This window comes from Felis catus, chromosome D2, assembly GCF_018350175.1.
Source record: "Felis catus isolate Fca126 chromosome D2, F.catus_Fca126_mat1.0, whole genome shotgun sequence".
NCBI classification, from domain to species: domain Eukaryota; kingdom Metazoa; phylum Chordata; class Mammalia; order Carnivora; family Felidae; genus Felis; species Felis catus.
Window position 1 is genome coordinate 51,146,493 of NC_058378.1, and position 16,354 is coordinate 51,162,846.

At 37.4% G+C, this 16,354-nt stretch overlaps 1 protein-coding gene across 16 annotated transcripts in view; it reads right to left on the bottom strand.

Annotated features, from left to right (window-relative positions):
• The window catches only part of HTR7 (5-hydroxytryptamine receptor 7), a 139,628-nt gene that overhangs the window by 24,797 nt on the left and 98,477 nt on the right, over positions 1–16,354 (bottom strand). For 14 of the 16 annotated variants that reach the window (XM_045040396.1, XM_045040386.1, XM_045040395.1 and 11 more), the window contains 3 exons: positions 3,941–4,207; positions 3,682–3,827; positions 552–693 (listed from right to left, as the gene is read on the bottom strand). The gene's annotated coding sequence lies outside the window, so the exon portion shown is untranslated. The remainder of the gene's footprint in view (positions 1–551; positions 694–3,681; positions 3,828–3,940; positions 4,208–16,354) is intronic. The other 2 variants (XM_045040389.1, XM_045040397.1) reach the window with 2 other exon arrangements.

The window sequence follows — 16,354 nt, forward strand, 5'->3', positions numbered from 1 at the left end:
CATATATATACATATACATATACATATACATATACATATACATATACATATACCATACACCTAGTATACATATATATACATACATCTACTATACACACACACACACACACACACACACACACACACACACCCATTATCACTAAGACACAGGCTAAACTGAAATGAAGCTCCTTCTCTGTCAAGGAGAAATGATTCCACTATTACTAAAACCCTAACCTCCTTTCTTCAAAAGAAGTAAGCCATGACTGTGCCCAGGAATGCTGCCCTTCAAAATCAAAGGCCCTCCCCTTCTCATAGATATCTCTACATCTCCTGTTGTGAAACAAACAGGAGATCAAATGAAAGTGCTCAGAAAGCTGTTAGGAGATCACCTGGATTTAAAACCCCAGAGAATCTTACAATCAGCCTGTCCGGTGATGTGTCAGTATCTTAGGGGCCTATGGACCCCATGGGGCAAGCCTGGGAGGCTGGTTAATCAGAGAATCATAAAGGCCTTGAAATGTAACCCATTTCCTTTCTTCCTATCCAGAGCCCCCTGGATTCATACGTACCCAGTATACTCTTATTGTAGCCTCTCATGTTTGGCCTTCATTTCCTCACTTGAAAATTATAAAGGTTATTTCAGATTTTCATTACGGTCCTCTCTGGGTAAATTCATCCAGCCTTTGGTGTTATCGAACCAAATGATCACCCCTGCAAGGAAAAACCACACCACTAAGACTCACTAAGACACGTGCTCAGTGTTGATCCCAAGGGGACAAGATGAGTAGTATCAAATCCTGCCCCTAAGGGGCTCCCTCTAGTCTATAAATAGTGCTTTCAAGAACGTTTTCTACTTAATTTGAAAGTTTTATATAGTTAGAAGAAAACAGTCCAGTCTCCTTAAAACAAAACAAAACCAAACCTTTGGTTAGAAGAAAGAGGAACCGTGGAACCATTTTTTTCACAGTGTTGGGAAATTCTGTAGAAGGGTATAAAACCTGTGCCAAGGATTAAGAGGCCACTCCCTTCTGTTATGCACTTTGTGGACAAAATGCCAGGAAATCGAGGGACAAGCTACAAATAGCCCGAACCACAGAGGCTTGGAAAGTGGCCAACAACTGTTCCCCATACTGTGACTAACTGGGACTGGCTCTGAGTGAAAGTCCAAGAGCCATGCATGACAGCGGGGCCCTGTGGTAGACGGAGAATTGATGAGCCCTGAGGGCACATCGCCCCCAGACATTTGTCTGTTATTCCTCTTATATCCACTGATGGCAGTTACGGTTTCTAAGTAGAGGGTAAATTTCAAGAGCCTAATTCTGTTCTTTTTAAAAATAAATAACATTTTGGGGCACCTGGGTGGCGCAGTCGGTTAAGCGTCCGACTTCAGCCAGGTCACGATCTCGCGGTCCGTGAGTTCGAGCCCCGCGTCAGGCTCTGGGCTGATGGCCTGGAGCCTGTTTCCGATTCTGTGTCTCCCTCTCTCTCTGCCCCTCCCCCGTTCATGCTCTGTCTCTCTCTGTCGCAAAAATAAATAAACGTTGAAAAAAAAAATAAAAAAAAAATAAATAAATAACATTTTTAAAGAAGTTTTTATTTATTTATGCATTTTAAGAAAGACAGAGACAGTGAGACAGAGAATCCCAAGTAGGCTCCACACTGTCAGCACAAAGCCCAACACAGGGCTTGAACTCACGAGACCGTGAGATCATCAACTAAGCCGAAAACAAGAGTTGGACGCCTAACTAACTGAGCCACCCAGGTGCCCCAGAAATAAGTAACATTTTATATAAGAAGCATATATAAGGCAGCAGATTACATCCCTGCCCCTCTCAAATATTTAGCTTTCATACAAGCCTAACTGGCAGACCTAGGTTACCCAACAGACACAAATCCCCTGAGAAAGGAACTATCTTCACTCTAATGAGCTTAGCCTTTCATCTCTGTCCTGCATCTGAATGCCCCAGGGGATGGCATAAGATGGAGACTCCCAAGTCCACAGAGACCTAGTAACTCTAGGGCTCTAGAAGGCAGGGCCCAGAAATCTACACCACAGCCATTATGCCAGGCCATCCTACACGCGTAGAACTGAGAATGACCTCTTTAACCGGCAGCAGAATCACGGCATAGGAAGCATCAGAACTGAAGGCCAAGACCCCTGGGTTCCAGCCCACTGTGTGGTCTTAGAGAAACAACTTTTTTTTTTTCTTTTTTTTTTTCCTTTTGAAAGAAAGAGAGAGAGAGAGCAGGGAAGGGGCAGAGAGAGAGGGAGAGAATCCCAAGCAGGCTCCATTCCATCAGCGCAGAGCCCGATGTGGGACTCAAACCCATGGAACTGTGAGATCATTACCTGAGCTGAAATCAAGAGTTGGACGCTTACCTGACTGAGCCACCCAGGTGCCCCTTAGGGAAATAACTTTCTAAAGGAGCCTCTGCATCAGTTTTCTTTTCTTTTTTGTTTTTAATTTTTTTTAATGTTTATTTATTTTTGAGAGAGAGAGAGACAGAGAGACAGAGCACAAGTGGGGGAGGGGCAGAGAGAGGGAGACACAGAATCCAAAGCAGGCTCCAGGCTCTGAGCTGTCCGCACGAAGCCCGATGTGGGGCTTGAACTCACAAGCTGTGAGTTCATGACCTGAGCCAAAGTCGGATGCTCAACCAACTGAGCCACCCAGGCGCCCCTGGTTCAGTTTTCTAAAGAATGGATTTAAACATCATTATGACCACTTATACTTTCGTTGTATTTGACATTGGAAGCCAAAATCTTAATGGGACAAGGACTATCACCGGGAAATATTGTATTTGCAGAACAGTTGCAGGCATGTAGAGAAGGAGAAGGAGAGGGAAGTTGCTTGTCCCTGAATCCTATCACATGGGCAGCTGCTCTGCACAAGCAGGCAGGAGCTGAGCCAGCTGTCAGGCCGGCACTGCCGCATCATCTTTGACTGCCTAAACCTTCTGGAATCAGTTCAGCACCTGGGTGTGCAGTAGGGTTATCCCTGACAGAGGATTAAAGTAACTTCTCTGGGATACCATGGTACCTTCAGACAACTGCATGTGGTTTCGTTTGGCTACACAAAGGGTACTTGAGTGAAAAACATGGCTATAGAGGAGGGAAGAGTCAACATCTAGAAAGTCTTCTGAGCTAAACTAGTTAAAATTATAAGACAACAGCGGAAGAGTCAAAATAAGGAGCATCATGATTAGAATTGTCTTTTATAACAATCCCACTCAGATAGCACCATGAAGAGTGAGTGTGGGTGGGGACCAAAATGGAGGCAGAGAGACCAGTAAGAAAGTTGATGGACTGATGTATCTGAGAAGTGCACAAGCCTGGACGAGGCAACGGTAGTGGAATCACAGAGAGAGGAAGGGAGACACATGATGAAATGGTGGGCCATACAGGGCTTCTGACAGGTTGGATATGGCAGTTGAAAAAGAAAAGCCCCCAAATACAACAATAAAATTCAGTGAAACTAGAAACTTTAGGTCCAAACACGCTAAATCAACAGTCTGACGAATCTCAGAATGCTGTCTTCTATTGCCATTCTGAATCTCTCTACTGGACAATTTCTAAATTAATATTTCAGGAAGCTGGTCTACACTTGGACAGGAGCCTGCATGTCAAAACTGGGAGAGGGCTTAGAAAAGTAGCTTACAGTCTTCATACAAGTGAAAGAAAAGCTGTCAAACACTCACATCACTCTGCTGAGGTTTCTTCAAGAAATGCTCTTTGTCACTTCATGGCGCTCTGGTATATTGACCACCTCCATCCACTGTCAATCAAAAATGGGATCAAAAAAAGGAGACATGAAACATGAGGAATTTTCCAGCAAACTCTGTACCTTGAGAAGCAAGGAAACAAGATTAACTTGATTAATAACAGGAAAAGACAAAGATAAAACTCTCAAAGCATCACACTTCTCACTTTTCCAATTCCTCCCTTCATTGTACTCACCAAACGCTTTCTGATAGAAGTTTTTTTATGTGGTTGATTTTATTTTGTTTTATTCCAAAATAATTGATGCTTACGATATTGGTTAAGCACACAGAGGTCATCACAGAAGAGTCCTCAGGAAATTCATAACATGAGAGTGTTAGGAATCATGTCCCAGAACATGTCAAGGGCATGTGGACAGGATCCATCCTCTGTTTTGTTTGGACTCTTCTCCCGCAGCAACAAGAGTCCTGCCAAATGACCAGATTGGAATGGGGACAGGTCACTCTGCGGAGAATCAAGACATTTGAAATTCAGTCTCAGCTGTGCCGTGCAATCTCTCTAAGCCTTGGCTTCCTCATTTGTGACAGGAGGAATTTATAATCATGGCCTCGTCAACCTCAAGGGGCTCGTGGGAGAATCTGAATAAGGTAAATAAAAACCTCTTTGTAAATTATAAAACACTACAGCAACATCAGCTTGTTGAATTATTATTCCTCTTATTATTGTCATCAGATGAGGTGTTGAGCTAGCTCAACTGGTGGGGTGTAGGTAGTATGGACCAAATCTATCTTTATTCCTGAAGTCAATCCCCAAACCCTAACCACCCTCTTCAGGTGAATTATTGTTGTGTGTCATTTTCACGTAAGGTTATTTGTGGACACCAACGAGAGCTTAGAACAATAACAAACTGTTTCTAGTGCTCATTGTGCCTTGTTGACCTCAGAGAGACGTTAGGGAACATGTTTCAATTTGATTTCAACTTGTAGAACAATGGAACAATAAATGCAATGGCCCCTCTACTGTAAACTTGGCACATCTCTTTATTTAGAAACTGTCTGAAGAAAATTCGAGGAAGAAGCTTGGTTTATTCATAAGAACTAATATGTTTGCTTCTATTTTTCTCCTAGTTTGTGGCATTTCTCAATATATTGGTAAATCATCTGATTAAAACTCCTTGTGGGTAAAATGGGATTAATAAATTATAACCGAAATGGCTCAGTGAACTCCCTAACAATCGTAAATTACTCTTTGGTTTCCAAGTTTTTTCCTAATGCTCCAAAATAAACATTTCAGTAGTGTATCAGTGTAACTGGTGGTACTAATGCCTTCTGCTAGGTCATCCCATCCTCAAGAGAATATGCCAAGAAGGGAATTGATTATAATCAGAATTATATGCCACCACAGCTTAACTGTACTCTTATACTAACCTCTAGTTCTAAAATAATGCCTCCTATTTTTAAAATGCAGTTGGTATTTTTAAACAAAAGATAGAGCAGCAGTGAGAGGACAAGATGAGCCAAAACCAAAATGGATGAGTTATTTTTAAATCTAAAACAAAAGTGGCAAGTCAGGACATAAAAACCGTTGTGTCTAAACAACATGGCACATCTAAATGATGACGTATCTAATAATTATCTAAATGTTTGATGTTAACAATGTACTGAAATTCCAGATTAATGGCTGAATTTCCCCTTCTTTTACTCAAAATCTAGTGGACTCGTGTAGACCTAGGTACATGCAGATAGGGAACGGCTCGTGTGTAACAAATGTAATCATAATATAATAGTCACTAATCAAGTCATCTTAGAATCACAAATTATATAGAATGACAAGGGGGAGACTTCTGCCAGCAACATGGCGGACTAGACTTTTATAGAAACTGCTCCTGTAACAGCCCTAAAACTTAAAATTCTACATGAAATCTTTTTAAATTCTTTTTAATTCACGGCTGAGTTGGTAGGGAAAGAACTGTGTAAGAGCCAAAAGCAGACATTAGCCTACCATGACTCCAGGAGGTGTAGAGCCTAGGATTTCACAGGCCTAAGGAAGACTGGAAACAACTCTGTGAAAACAAGGTAAGATGGCAGAGACTCGAATTGAATCTGAAACTCCTCCCCCTACCAAGGATTTTCACCCTTGGGAAATGGGAATACATGACTCTCTTGACCTTGGCTGTGGAAGATGTTGGGAAAAAGGGTCCCTTAGAATTCCAAAATACAGAAGCAATCAAAGTGTCCATCAATAGATGAATGGATAAAGATGTGGTATAAATATATATATATATATATATATATATATATATATATATATATATATATAATGGAATATTATTCAACCATAAGAAAGAATGAGATCTTGCCATTTATGACGACATGGATGAACCTAGAGGGTATTATACTAAGTAAAATAAGCCAGACAGAGAAAGACAAATACCATATGATTTTACTTACATGTGGAATCTAAAAACTAGACAGGCCACCTGGGTGGGTCAGTCAGTTAAGCTTCTGACTCTGGGTTTCCGCTCAGGTCATGATCTCACGGTTTCATGGGTTTGGGCCCCACATCGCGCTCTGAGCTGGCAGCACAGAGTCTGCTAGGATTCTCCGTCTCCCTTTCTCTCTGCCCCTCCCCACTCACACTGTCTCTGTCTCTCTCAAAATAAATAAATACATTTAAATAAATAAACAAACAAACAAAACAGAAGCAGACCCATAACTGGGTGGACTAAGAGAACAAACTAATGGCTGCAAGAGGGCAGGGGTGTGAGAGGATGGACAAAATGTTCAAAGGGGAGTGGGAGGTAAGGGTTCTGGTCATGGAATGAAAGATACAGCCTAGGAAATACAGTCAACGGTATAGTGTTGTAAGGTGCCAGATTGTAGCTATACTTGTGCCGAACACAGCATCATGCATAAACTTGTCTAATCACTTGTTGTACACCTGAAACTAATGTATCATTATGTGTCAACTATACTTCAATTAACAAAAAATGGCATGTCAAAACTCATAGAACACAACTGGAGAGAAATTTGTAACTTTAGAGTAAGTATCAGAAAAGAAGACTATAAATCAGTGAGATAAACATCCATCTCAAGAAAGTATAAAAACATAGCGAATAAAAATAAAGCAGAAGGGCACCTGGGTGGCTTAGTCGGTTAAGCATCTGAGTCTTGATTTTGGCTCAGGTCATGATCTCATGGTTCGTGAGCTCAAGCCCTGCCCCATCAGGCTCTGTGCTGACAGTGTAGAGCCTGCTTGAGATTTTCTCTCTCCCTTCTCTCTCTCTCTCTCTCTCTCTCTCTCTCTCTGCCCCACCCCTGCTCACACTTGCTCTCTCTCCCTCTCAAAACAAACTTTAAAAATAACATAAAGCAGAAAATGTAAGATAATGAAAAGAAGAAATTAACGTACCAGAAATAATACTTACAGTAGAAAATATTAACTAAGCCAAAACTTGTGTGCTGAAAAAAGCTAATAAAACTTATCAATTCCTAGAGGTATTAGCCAGAGAAAAAAGAAGAGATGAAATAGATAAATTCCTAGAAAAATAAATCTTATAAAAACTGATACAGAAGAAATAATAAATCTGAACAGTCTACAACAATTTGAAAGTATGAGTCTGTAATTAAAAACCTATACCAAAAAAAAAAAATCATAGTCTCAAGAAAGTTGACTTTACAGGACAATATTACCAAAGGATATACTAAGAGTGAACACTATCCAACATGGTTTATGAGGCCGTAATAATTTCGTTATCAAAGCTTGATAAAAACATTGCAAGAAAAGACAGTTACAAGAACCTCACTCATGAACATAAATGCAAGAAACCTTACACAATGTATTAGCAAAACAAATCTAGTAATTTATTTGAAAAGGCAGGGGGGGAGTTACAAAAGAAACAAGGGAAAAGATTTTATTAATAAAGGTTAAAAACTACATTAGATTGCTCACAATAAGAAAACAAACAACACAATTAAAAAATGGGCCAAAGACCTTAACAGACACCTTGTCGAAGAAGACATGCAAATGACAAACAAGCATATGAAATGATGCCCCACATCATATGTCATTAGGGAAAAACAAATTAAAACAACAATGAGATATCACTACACACCTGTTAGAGTGGCCAAAATCCAGAACACTGACAGCACCAAATGCTGGCAAGGATGTGGGGCAACAGGTACTCTCATTCATTGCTAGTGGTAATGAAAATGATACAGTCACTTTGGAAGACAATTTAGCTGTTTCTTACAAAATTAAAAACATCCCTATAAATGATTCAGCAATTGCACACTTTGGTATTTACCCAAAGGAATGGAAACCTTTTGTGTGGTTCTGTTCACACAAAAACTTGCATGTGGATGTTTATAGCAGCTTTATTCATAACTGCTCAAACCTAGAAGCAACCAAGATGTCCTTCCATAGGTGAAAGGATAAACTGTGGTCCATCCAGACAGTGGAATATTATTCAGTGCTAAAAATAAATGAGCTATCAAGCGCTGTAAAGACATGGAAGATCCTTACATGCATGTTGTTAAGTGAAAAAAGCCAGTCTCAAAGGCTGCATACTGCATGATTCCAGCTATATGACATTCTGGTGAAGGCAAAATGATGGAGACAGCAAAGTGATCAGTGGCTTCCAGGGGCCTGGGGAGGGAGGGGTGAACAGGTGGAGCACTGAGAATTTTTAGAGCAGCGAAACTATTCTGTAGGACACTAAATTGGTGGATACATGTCATTACACACTTGTCAAACCCATAGAATGTATAACACATAGAGTGAACTCTCATGTAAACTACGGACTTGGGTTAATAATAATTTATCAATTTCGGTTCAGTTGTAACAAATGTACCACTCTAATGAGAGATGTAGTCATCTATAGTCACGTGACAAGAAAGATCTGATGAACCTGAAAAAAGTCCTCTGAATTGGTCAAGGTCTGATGCAATGGGACATGGCAGCCTGCATCCTGGGAGCTGAGAGGAAGTTTGGGCTTTATTATCTAAGAAGCAGCCTTTGACTTGCTCCTGCCCACTTCTAGGTACATGGCCTTGGGCAGTTATGCAATTACTCCCAGCCTCCACCATCTTCAGCAAAAGAAAAGATTCCTTAGAATAACATCTTATGAGTATTTAAATTATAACACAAGATCCCCTCTGTCAATGGGAATCACAAATCTGAGACCAAATGAGCCAATAAAAATGTTGTTCACGGTTCTTTTTCTGAGATCTGTATAGCACATCTAATGACACTTTTGTAGGGAGACTTCTCTGAAATCAACTGAGGAAATGAGCCAGAGACAGATTGCCAATAACATTCAATTGGTGAAATACTTCAATTAGTTGAATTTTCATGTTTTTATCCTTATCTTTTTATCTCTTAAAGTAACTATTTCTAAATTGATGGTACTATAGACACCATGAAGTTACTCATCTTCAGAGTTTCTGTCTGGCAATTTGATACAGTGTCAAGACCATTTCAGTTTCTTAATTTCCTTCGTATAGCAATCACTTAAATAATTGAAACAAATTTTAAAAGTCATATCCTTCCCTATTTATTCATAATTATCCAATCAATTGAAGTACTTTCCTGTAACTTCAACCATAATATAATAAGTGCTATAATCAGATAAGTTTAAAGTTTAATCAACCCAGACTTCTATGTCTATGGAAATGTTTTAGTAATCTAAATTAAAATCACCTACGATAATTCACTCGCTCCTCTCAATGGTATTTGGTGGTTCAAGGAGGCGTACATGTCATGGGGTTAGCATTCAATGGCTTTGTATTGTATTAGGCAAAGTCACTTTCTCTAAGCATAATGTAAATTGCATTTTAATACCTCTATAGATTTCTACACTGGCAAGAGGAAAGCATAGCAAAATTTCTACATAAATTTGAACAGAACTGTTCAGTGCTATTCATCGTTACATCTCCATATTTTAAGGATATGAATTTGCTTACTTAAAAGCCATCTGATGAAATTCTAGTGCTTGTAGTTTGAAGGGCAAATAAGCTTGATCTCATTAGAGTCCATGGTGACATAGTCAAAGAAAGCATATGCATGCAAATTGTTTGTGCTTTGGGAATACTCCACTCCTGTAACAATCCAATTAGATTATATATATATATATATATATATATATATATATATATATATATATAGTATTATATACATATATGTATATAATACATTATATTATATACATTACATATATAATACATTATATATATAATCTAATTGGATATAGAATGCATTATATATAATATATATTATATATTATAATTGTTATAATTAATAATATTATATTATATATTATATGATATATAATATAATATAATATAATATAATATAATATAATATATAATACATAATAGATTACAGACACACACACACTGAGAGATATATTATTCAGGTCTATAGAGCTACTGGAGGCAAAAGTCTACTAAATCAGGAAGCCACTTCTGTATCTCAGTACACAGTCATATCAAATACTGTGAATTGATTGCTGCTTTTTTCCACTTATACATTCTATGAACATTTGGAAAACATAGGCAATGATAAGGAGAGAACAACAATAGTTAGTAAACCCATTTACTATTAAAATATACTTATCTTTAACATTTTGAACATACAGAAGAGTATAAAAAAAGGCAACAAGAATCACCTGTAATAATATCCAGAGATAATCACTTTTAACAGTTTGATATAAACACATATATATGTATATACACATATGTATGCGAGGACTTAAGTCTATCAGTTTTTTTAAATTGGGATTTTATTACTATATATGCAGCTTCTTACTTGGAGTTTTGCACTCAAAATTATACCATGAGTTTTCTTGTCACATTATTAAATTTATTTCCAAAACATGTTTGTTGCTGATGGCTATAAAATATTTCTATTAGACTATAAACTTCATGAACAAAGGGACTATATCTTGTTCATACAGCCAGTACCACATATGCCATAATTTATTTAACCATTTTCCAATTGTTTCATGTTTAGGTCGTTTCCAAATTTACACTGCCTTAAGTATTACATTATTAATGTATGAATTTTCCCACTACTTCCCCTTTGCTGACAGCTTTTTTAGTCTCTATCTCCCACCCTCAGCGGGAGTCCGGCTTTGCCTAATGATGCTTGGAGATTTTGTGATGTAGATTTGGAAGGAAAGAGGTGAAGTTGAAGTTGAAGAGTAAGAGGTGTGTGGTCTAGGACCAGAAGAAGAATCTTCTGAGAATTGGAGGATAAGATGTGGGAGTAGCTGTGGAAGAGGAACAGATGGGAGACAAGAGGAACCGCAGTGGTCTCCATAACGTCCTCCCTGTGCTTTTCAAATGCCAAGTGTGAAAAATGAAGTGGAATCAGTTTTTTGTATTGTTTTGTTCCTTTTGCCTGCCCAGAATTCATTTTAGTCTTAATCTGTTAATCTTTAAAAAATTTTTTTCTAATGTTTATTTATTTTTGAGAGAGAGAGAAGAAGGGCCAGAGAGAGAGGGAGACACAGAATCCGAAGCAGGCTCCAGGCTTCGAGCTGCCAGCACAGAGCCCGATGCGGGGCTCGAACTCGTGAACGGCAAGATCATGACACGAGCCGAAGTCAGACATTTAACCAACTGAGCCACCCAGGCGCCCCTTAATCTGCTTAATCTTCAGCAACTGACTTCAGCTCAGGTCATGATCTTGTGGTTCATGGATTTGAGCCCTACACTGGGCTCTGCTGTCAGCACAGAGCCCACCTGAGATTCTCTGTCCCTCTCTCTCTCTCTCTCTCTGCTTCTCCCCTGCTTGTGCTCTCTCTTCATCAAAAATAAATAAACATTAAAAAATTTTTTTAAAATAATTTCCCTAAGGAGGAAAAGTTTTTTTTGAGCCTGGCATACATAGGGCAATTCTTAGACAATAATATTCAACTGTGACATTAGAGTAACTGTCATCGGTTAAAATTTAACTCAGGTATGGCCAACTCAGCCAAATATTTGTTGTTGTTGTTGCGAGACTTGTTGAGCTGCTTGAAAAATACATTCTTTACCAAAATATTCATAAAATATTTAATTAGTATTTAACCCAAAATATGATATCTATTTCAAGAAGAACAAGCACAAAATTAACTATAGATAGAATTTTTTAACAGGTAATACAAAAGTGTGACCAAACACTTTCAATAACATTAAATTGGAAAGTCCTTCTTACCTTGAAACCAAAGTCAGAAGAAACTGAAAAAGCTTTTTTTTTTTTAAAGTCACCTGGTATAATCATGTGAGCAAATCTTTAAAAACTATATGGAATAAACTTCTCTACTGAGCCCTGAAACAGTTTAAAGAAAAAAGATACATTCCAAATACATGTTAGAAGCAACATGGCATTATTGTCAAACCTTAACAAGAAGAAAGCTACTAACCAAACTCACTTATGTTGATCAAAGCCATCCTAGACAAAACATTAGGAGATAGAACTCCTAATGAGTTCTATCATTAGAATGAAATACTGAAATGAAATACTGAAAGGATAACAGATCATGAATAAGTGCAATTCATTCTAGACTGCAAGGCCCATTTGACATTACTAAATAAACTCACATATTATTCTTGCTTAGCTACCCAAAACATGTCTGATTCCAAATCTATTTAAGATTTTTTTGAAAAGCTTGATGTAGGATTAAATGGATATTGCCTGAATGTTAAAAAAAAAACAATACAGCCTGGGGCACCTGGGTGGCTCAGTCGGTTGAGTGTCCGACTTTGGCTCAGGTCACGATCTCACGGTTCGTGGGTTCAAGCCCCGCATCGGGCTCTGTGCTGACAGCTAGAAGTCTGGAGCCTGTTTCGGATTCTGTGTCTCCCTCCCTCTCTGCCCCTCCCCTGCTCACACTCTGTCTCTGTCTCTGTCTCTGTCTCTGTCTCTGTCTCTGTCTCTCTCTCTCAAAAATAAACATTTAAAAAACAAACAAACAAAAAACCAATACACAATGTAACTCTAAAGCCAGCGTTATGCTTAGTGGCTAAATAATGCGAAGTATTTCCTTTAAAGTCAGAAATAAGGTAAGAATATCTTAGATCAGTACAATTATTTAATACTGTTCTCAACATCGAAGAAAATGCAATTAATCAAGCAAATGAAGTGAAGCATGCCTATCTGAAGGGAGAATGCAAAAATATTAGTATTTTATACGTGTGAACTCCTGGAAAACAAACTGCAAAATTTTTGGAACTGTTAAGAGAATCAGGAAGATAGCTAGTTTCAAAATAAAGATACAAAGATGCAATTGCTCTTTTCACATACCAACCATAACAAGTGAGAAAACTACCACATTTAAAATAGCAGCTCACAACAAAAACTCAAATTGAAAAAAATTAAAGAGATATATGCATGCCCATTGTATTCAGCAGTAATAGTAGTAACAGCCACAAGAACAACATGGATGGTCCTGATATAGGAAAAGACACACTGCCAAGGAGCAGAACAGAAAATTCCAGAAACACTCAAGTATTATGAGAATTCAGAGTAAAATAAATGTGGCATTTCAAGTCACAAGGGAAAGATTTGTTATTCACTAAATAATTTGGGACAACTGGCCAGCCACTTCAAGGAAAAGTCAAATTTCACACATTAAATTCCAGTTAGATAAAAAGCATTCATAAATGTAAAAAATTTAAAAAAATTATGAGAAAACACTTCTGATATAAGGGTGGAACATGACTTTCTTAACTTGACACCAAAGCCAGAAACTATAGGAAAAAAATTTACATCGAAGTTAAATATTTCCTGGCAGCAAAAACAAAAACAAAATACCACAATTATGGAAGTTTGAGAGACTTAGGAAAAACTATTTAGTAACACACATGATGGACAAAGAATTACTACCACTGTATGAAGAGCTCTTACAAATCAATTATAAAAAGAAATATGGTCAAAGACTATAAAATAGTCAACTTCCAAAAAAATAAGTTAGACTGGGCCAAAAAAAAAAGACCTGTTCAGTTTCATTATTTTCTAAAATGCAAATAAAAACAAGAAAGACATTTTTATGGTAAGCTCCCCCTCCCATTTTTTTTATTGAGGTATAACTGACATACAACATTACATTAGTTTCAGGTATACAAGTTGGTGATTTGATATTTGTATATACTGTGAAATGAGCGCCACAATAAGTCCAATTGACATCCTTCACCATACATAGTTACAGAATTCTTTTTTCTTATGATGAGACCTTTTAAGATTTACTCACTTAGCAACTTTCAAATATGCAATACAGTATTATTAACCATAGTTACCATGCTATACATTACATCTCAATGACTTATTCATTTATAAGTGAAAGTTTGTACCTTTTGCCTTCACCTATTTCACTCACAATGAAACCCCCACCCTGGAAACCACCAAGCTGTTCTCCACATCTGTGAGCTTCTTTTTTGTTTATTTGTTTGCTTGTTTTTTTGTTTTTTTGTATTTATATTGTGCAGATAAGTAGATTATATAGTACTTGTCTTTCTCTCTCTGACCTAATTCACTTAGCCTAATGCCCTCAAGGTCCACCCATGTTGTTGCAAATGGCAAGATTTCATTCCTTTTCATGGCAGAATAATATTCCGTTGTGTATATATTCCACATTTTCTTTATTCATTCATCTGTCAGTGAATGTTTAGGTTGTTTCCGTATCTTGTCTATTGCAAATAATGTTACAATAAACATGGGGTGCGTATAACTTTTTGAGTAAGTATTTTTGTTTCTTGCAGATAAATACCTAGAAATGGGATTGCTGGATCACATGATAGTTCTATTTTTAATTTCTTAAGGAACTCTGTACTGTGTTCCACAAAAACTGTTATCAATTTACATTCTCACTTAATAGTACACAAAGGTTCCCTTTCCTCCACATCCTTGCCAATATGCATTCTTACCTTTTTGACAATAGCCATTCTAATAGGTGTGAGGTGATAACTCATGGTGGTTTTTGATTTGCATTTCCCTGACAATGAGTGATCATCGTTTTTCACATATCTTTGGTGATCTATATGTCTTCTTTGTAAAAATGTCTTCAGATCTTCTGCTTATTTTTTAATCATATTTTTTCTATTGAGTTGTGTGAGTTCTTTATATATTTTGGATACTAACCCCTTACCATACACATGATTTGCAAATATTTTCTCCCATTCAATAATTGGCCTTTACATTTTGTTGATGGTTTCCTTTGCATGCAGAAGCTTTTTAGTTTGATGTAGTTCTACTTGGGTTTGTTTGTTCTTGTTTTTGTTTTGCTTTTGTTGCTTTTAATTTTGGTGTCAAATTCAAAATCATCTCCAAGACGTATGTCAAGGAGCTTATCGCCTATACTTTCTTCTAGGAGTTTTATAGTTTCATGTCTTACCTTCAAGTCTTTAGTCCATTTTGAGTTAATTTTTGTGTATTTTTGTCCCATTTCCTTTCGTGTTTGTGGCTGTCCAGTTTTCCCAACACCATTTATTTAAGAAATTGTCCTTTCCCCACTGTATATTCTTGACTCTTTTGTCATAAATTAATCACATGGGTTTATTTCTGGGCACTCTCTCGTACTCCATTGATCTATGTGTATTTTTATGCCAAAACCATGCTGTTTTGGTTATGATAGCTTTGTGATATAGTTTGAAATTTGGGAAAGCAATGCCTTCAGCTTTATTCTTGTTTCTCAAGATTGCTTTTGCTATTATGGGTCTTTTGTGGTTCTCTACAAATTTTAGTATTGTTTTCTCTGTCTCTGTGAAAAATGCCATTGGAATTTTGACAGGGATTGCACTGAATCTGAAGATTACTTTGGGTAGTATATAATTTTAACAATATTAGTTCTTCCAATCCATTAGCACAGAATATCTCTCCACTTATTTGTATCTTCTTCAATTTCTTTCATTAATGTCTTATAATTTTCAGTATACGGGTCTCTCACTTCCTCGGTTAAATTTATTCCTAGGTATTTTGTTCTTTTGGATTCAACTATAAATGGGATTGGTTTCTTAATTTCCTTTCATGACAGTTCATTATTAATGTATAGAAACACAATGGATTTTTGTACTTGATTTTGTATCCTGCAATTTTTTTTTAAGAAATCTTTAAAAACCATAATATTGGCATTAGATGAATGACTAAAGCCAGATGTTGGTGTAGAGGAGGCAACTTTTTACCACCCCTCTTAGGGTTTCTCAGCTGGGCCTGAGAATTAAACTGACATAAGACAGATTAACAGGAGAAACACACACACATTTATATTATTTTACATGACAGAAGAGTCCTCATAGGGATTGAGACCAAAAGAACTGGTAAAGTTCCTCTGAACTTTACCAAAAGAACTGATAAAGAACCTCTATAGTAGGTTGAACAATAAGAGGCAATTGTAGCAAAGTAACTATATGGAGTGGCCAAAGGAAGATAAAATGTATTTGAACAAGGTCTGCTCGAACAGATTTCTTTCTGCTTCAGTTCCTTGTCACTGGTGATAAAAATGTTCTCCTTTCTCCCGGTACAGGGTGGACACCTTTCACATGGGAGGTTTATCTCCTGCCTTCAGAAATAAAAAGGAGGGTCAGAATGCCCTCTTGTATCTGCCATTTCTCAAGTGCCTTTAATTCAAAATAATCAACATACCAAAGCAGCACACTTTGGGGTGATATGTTC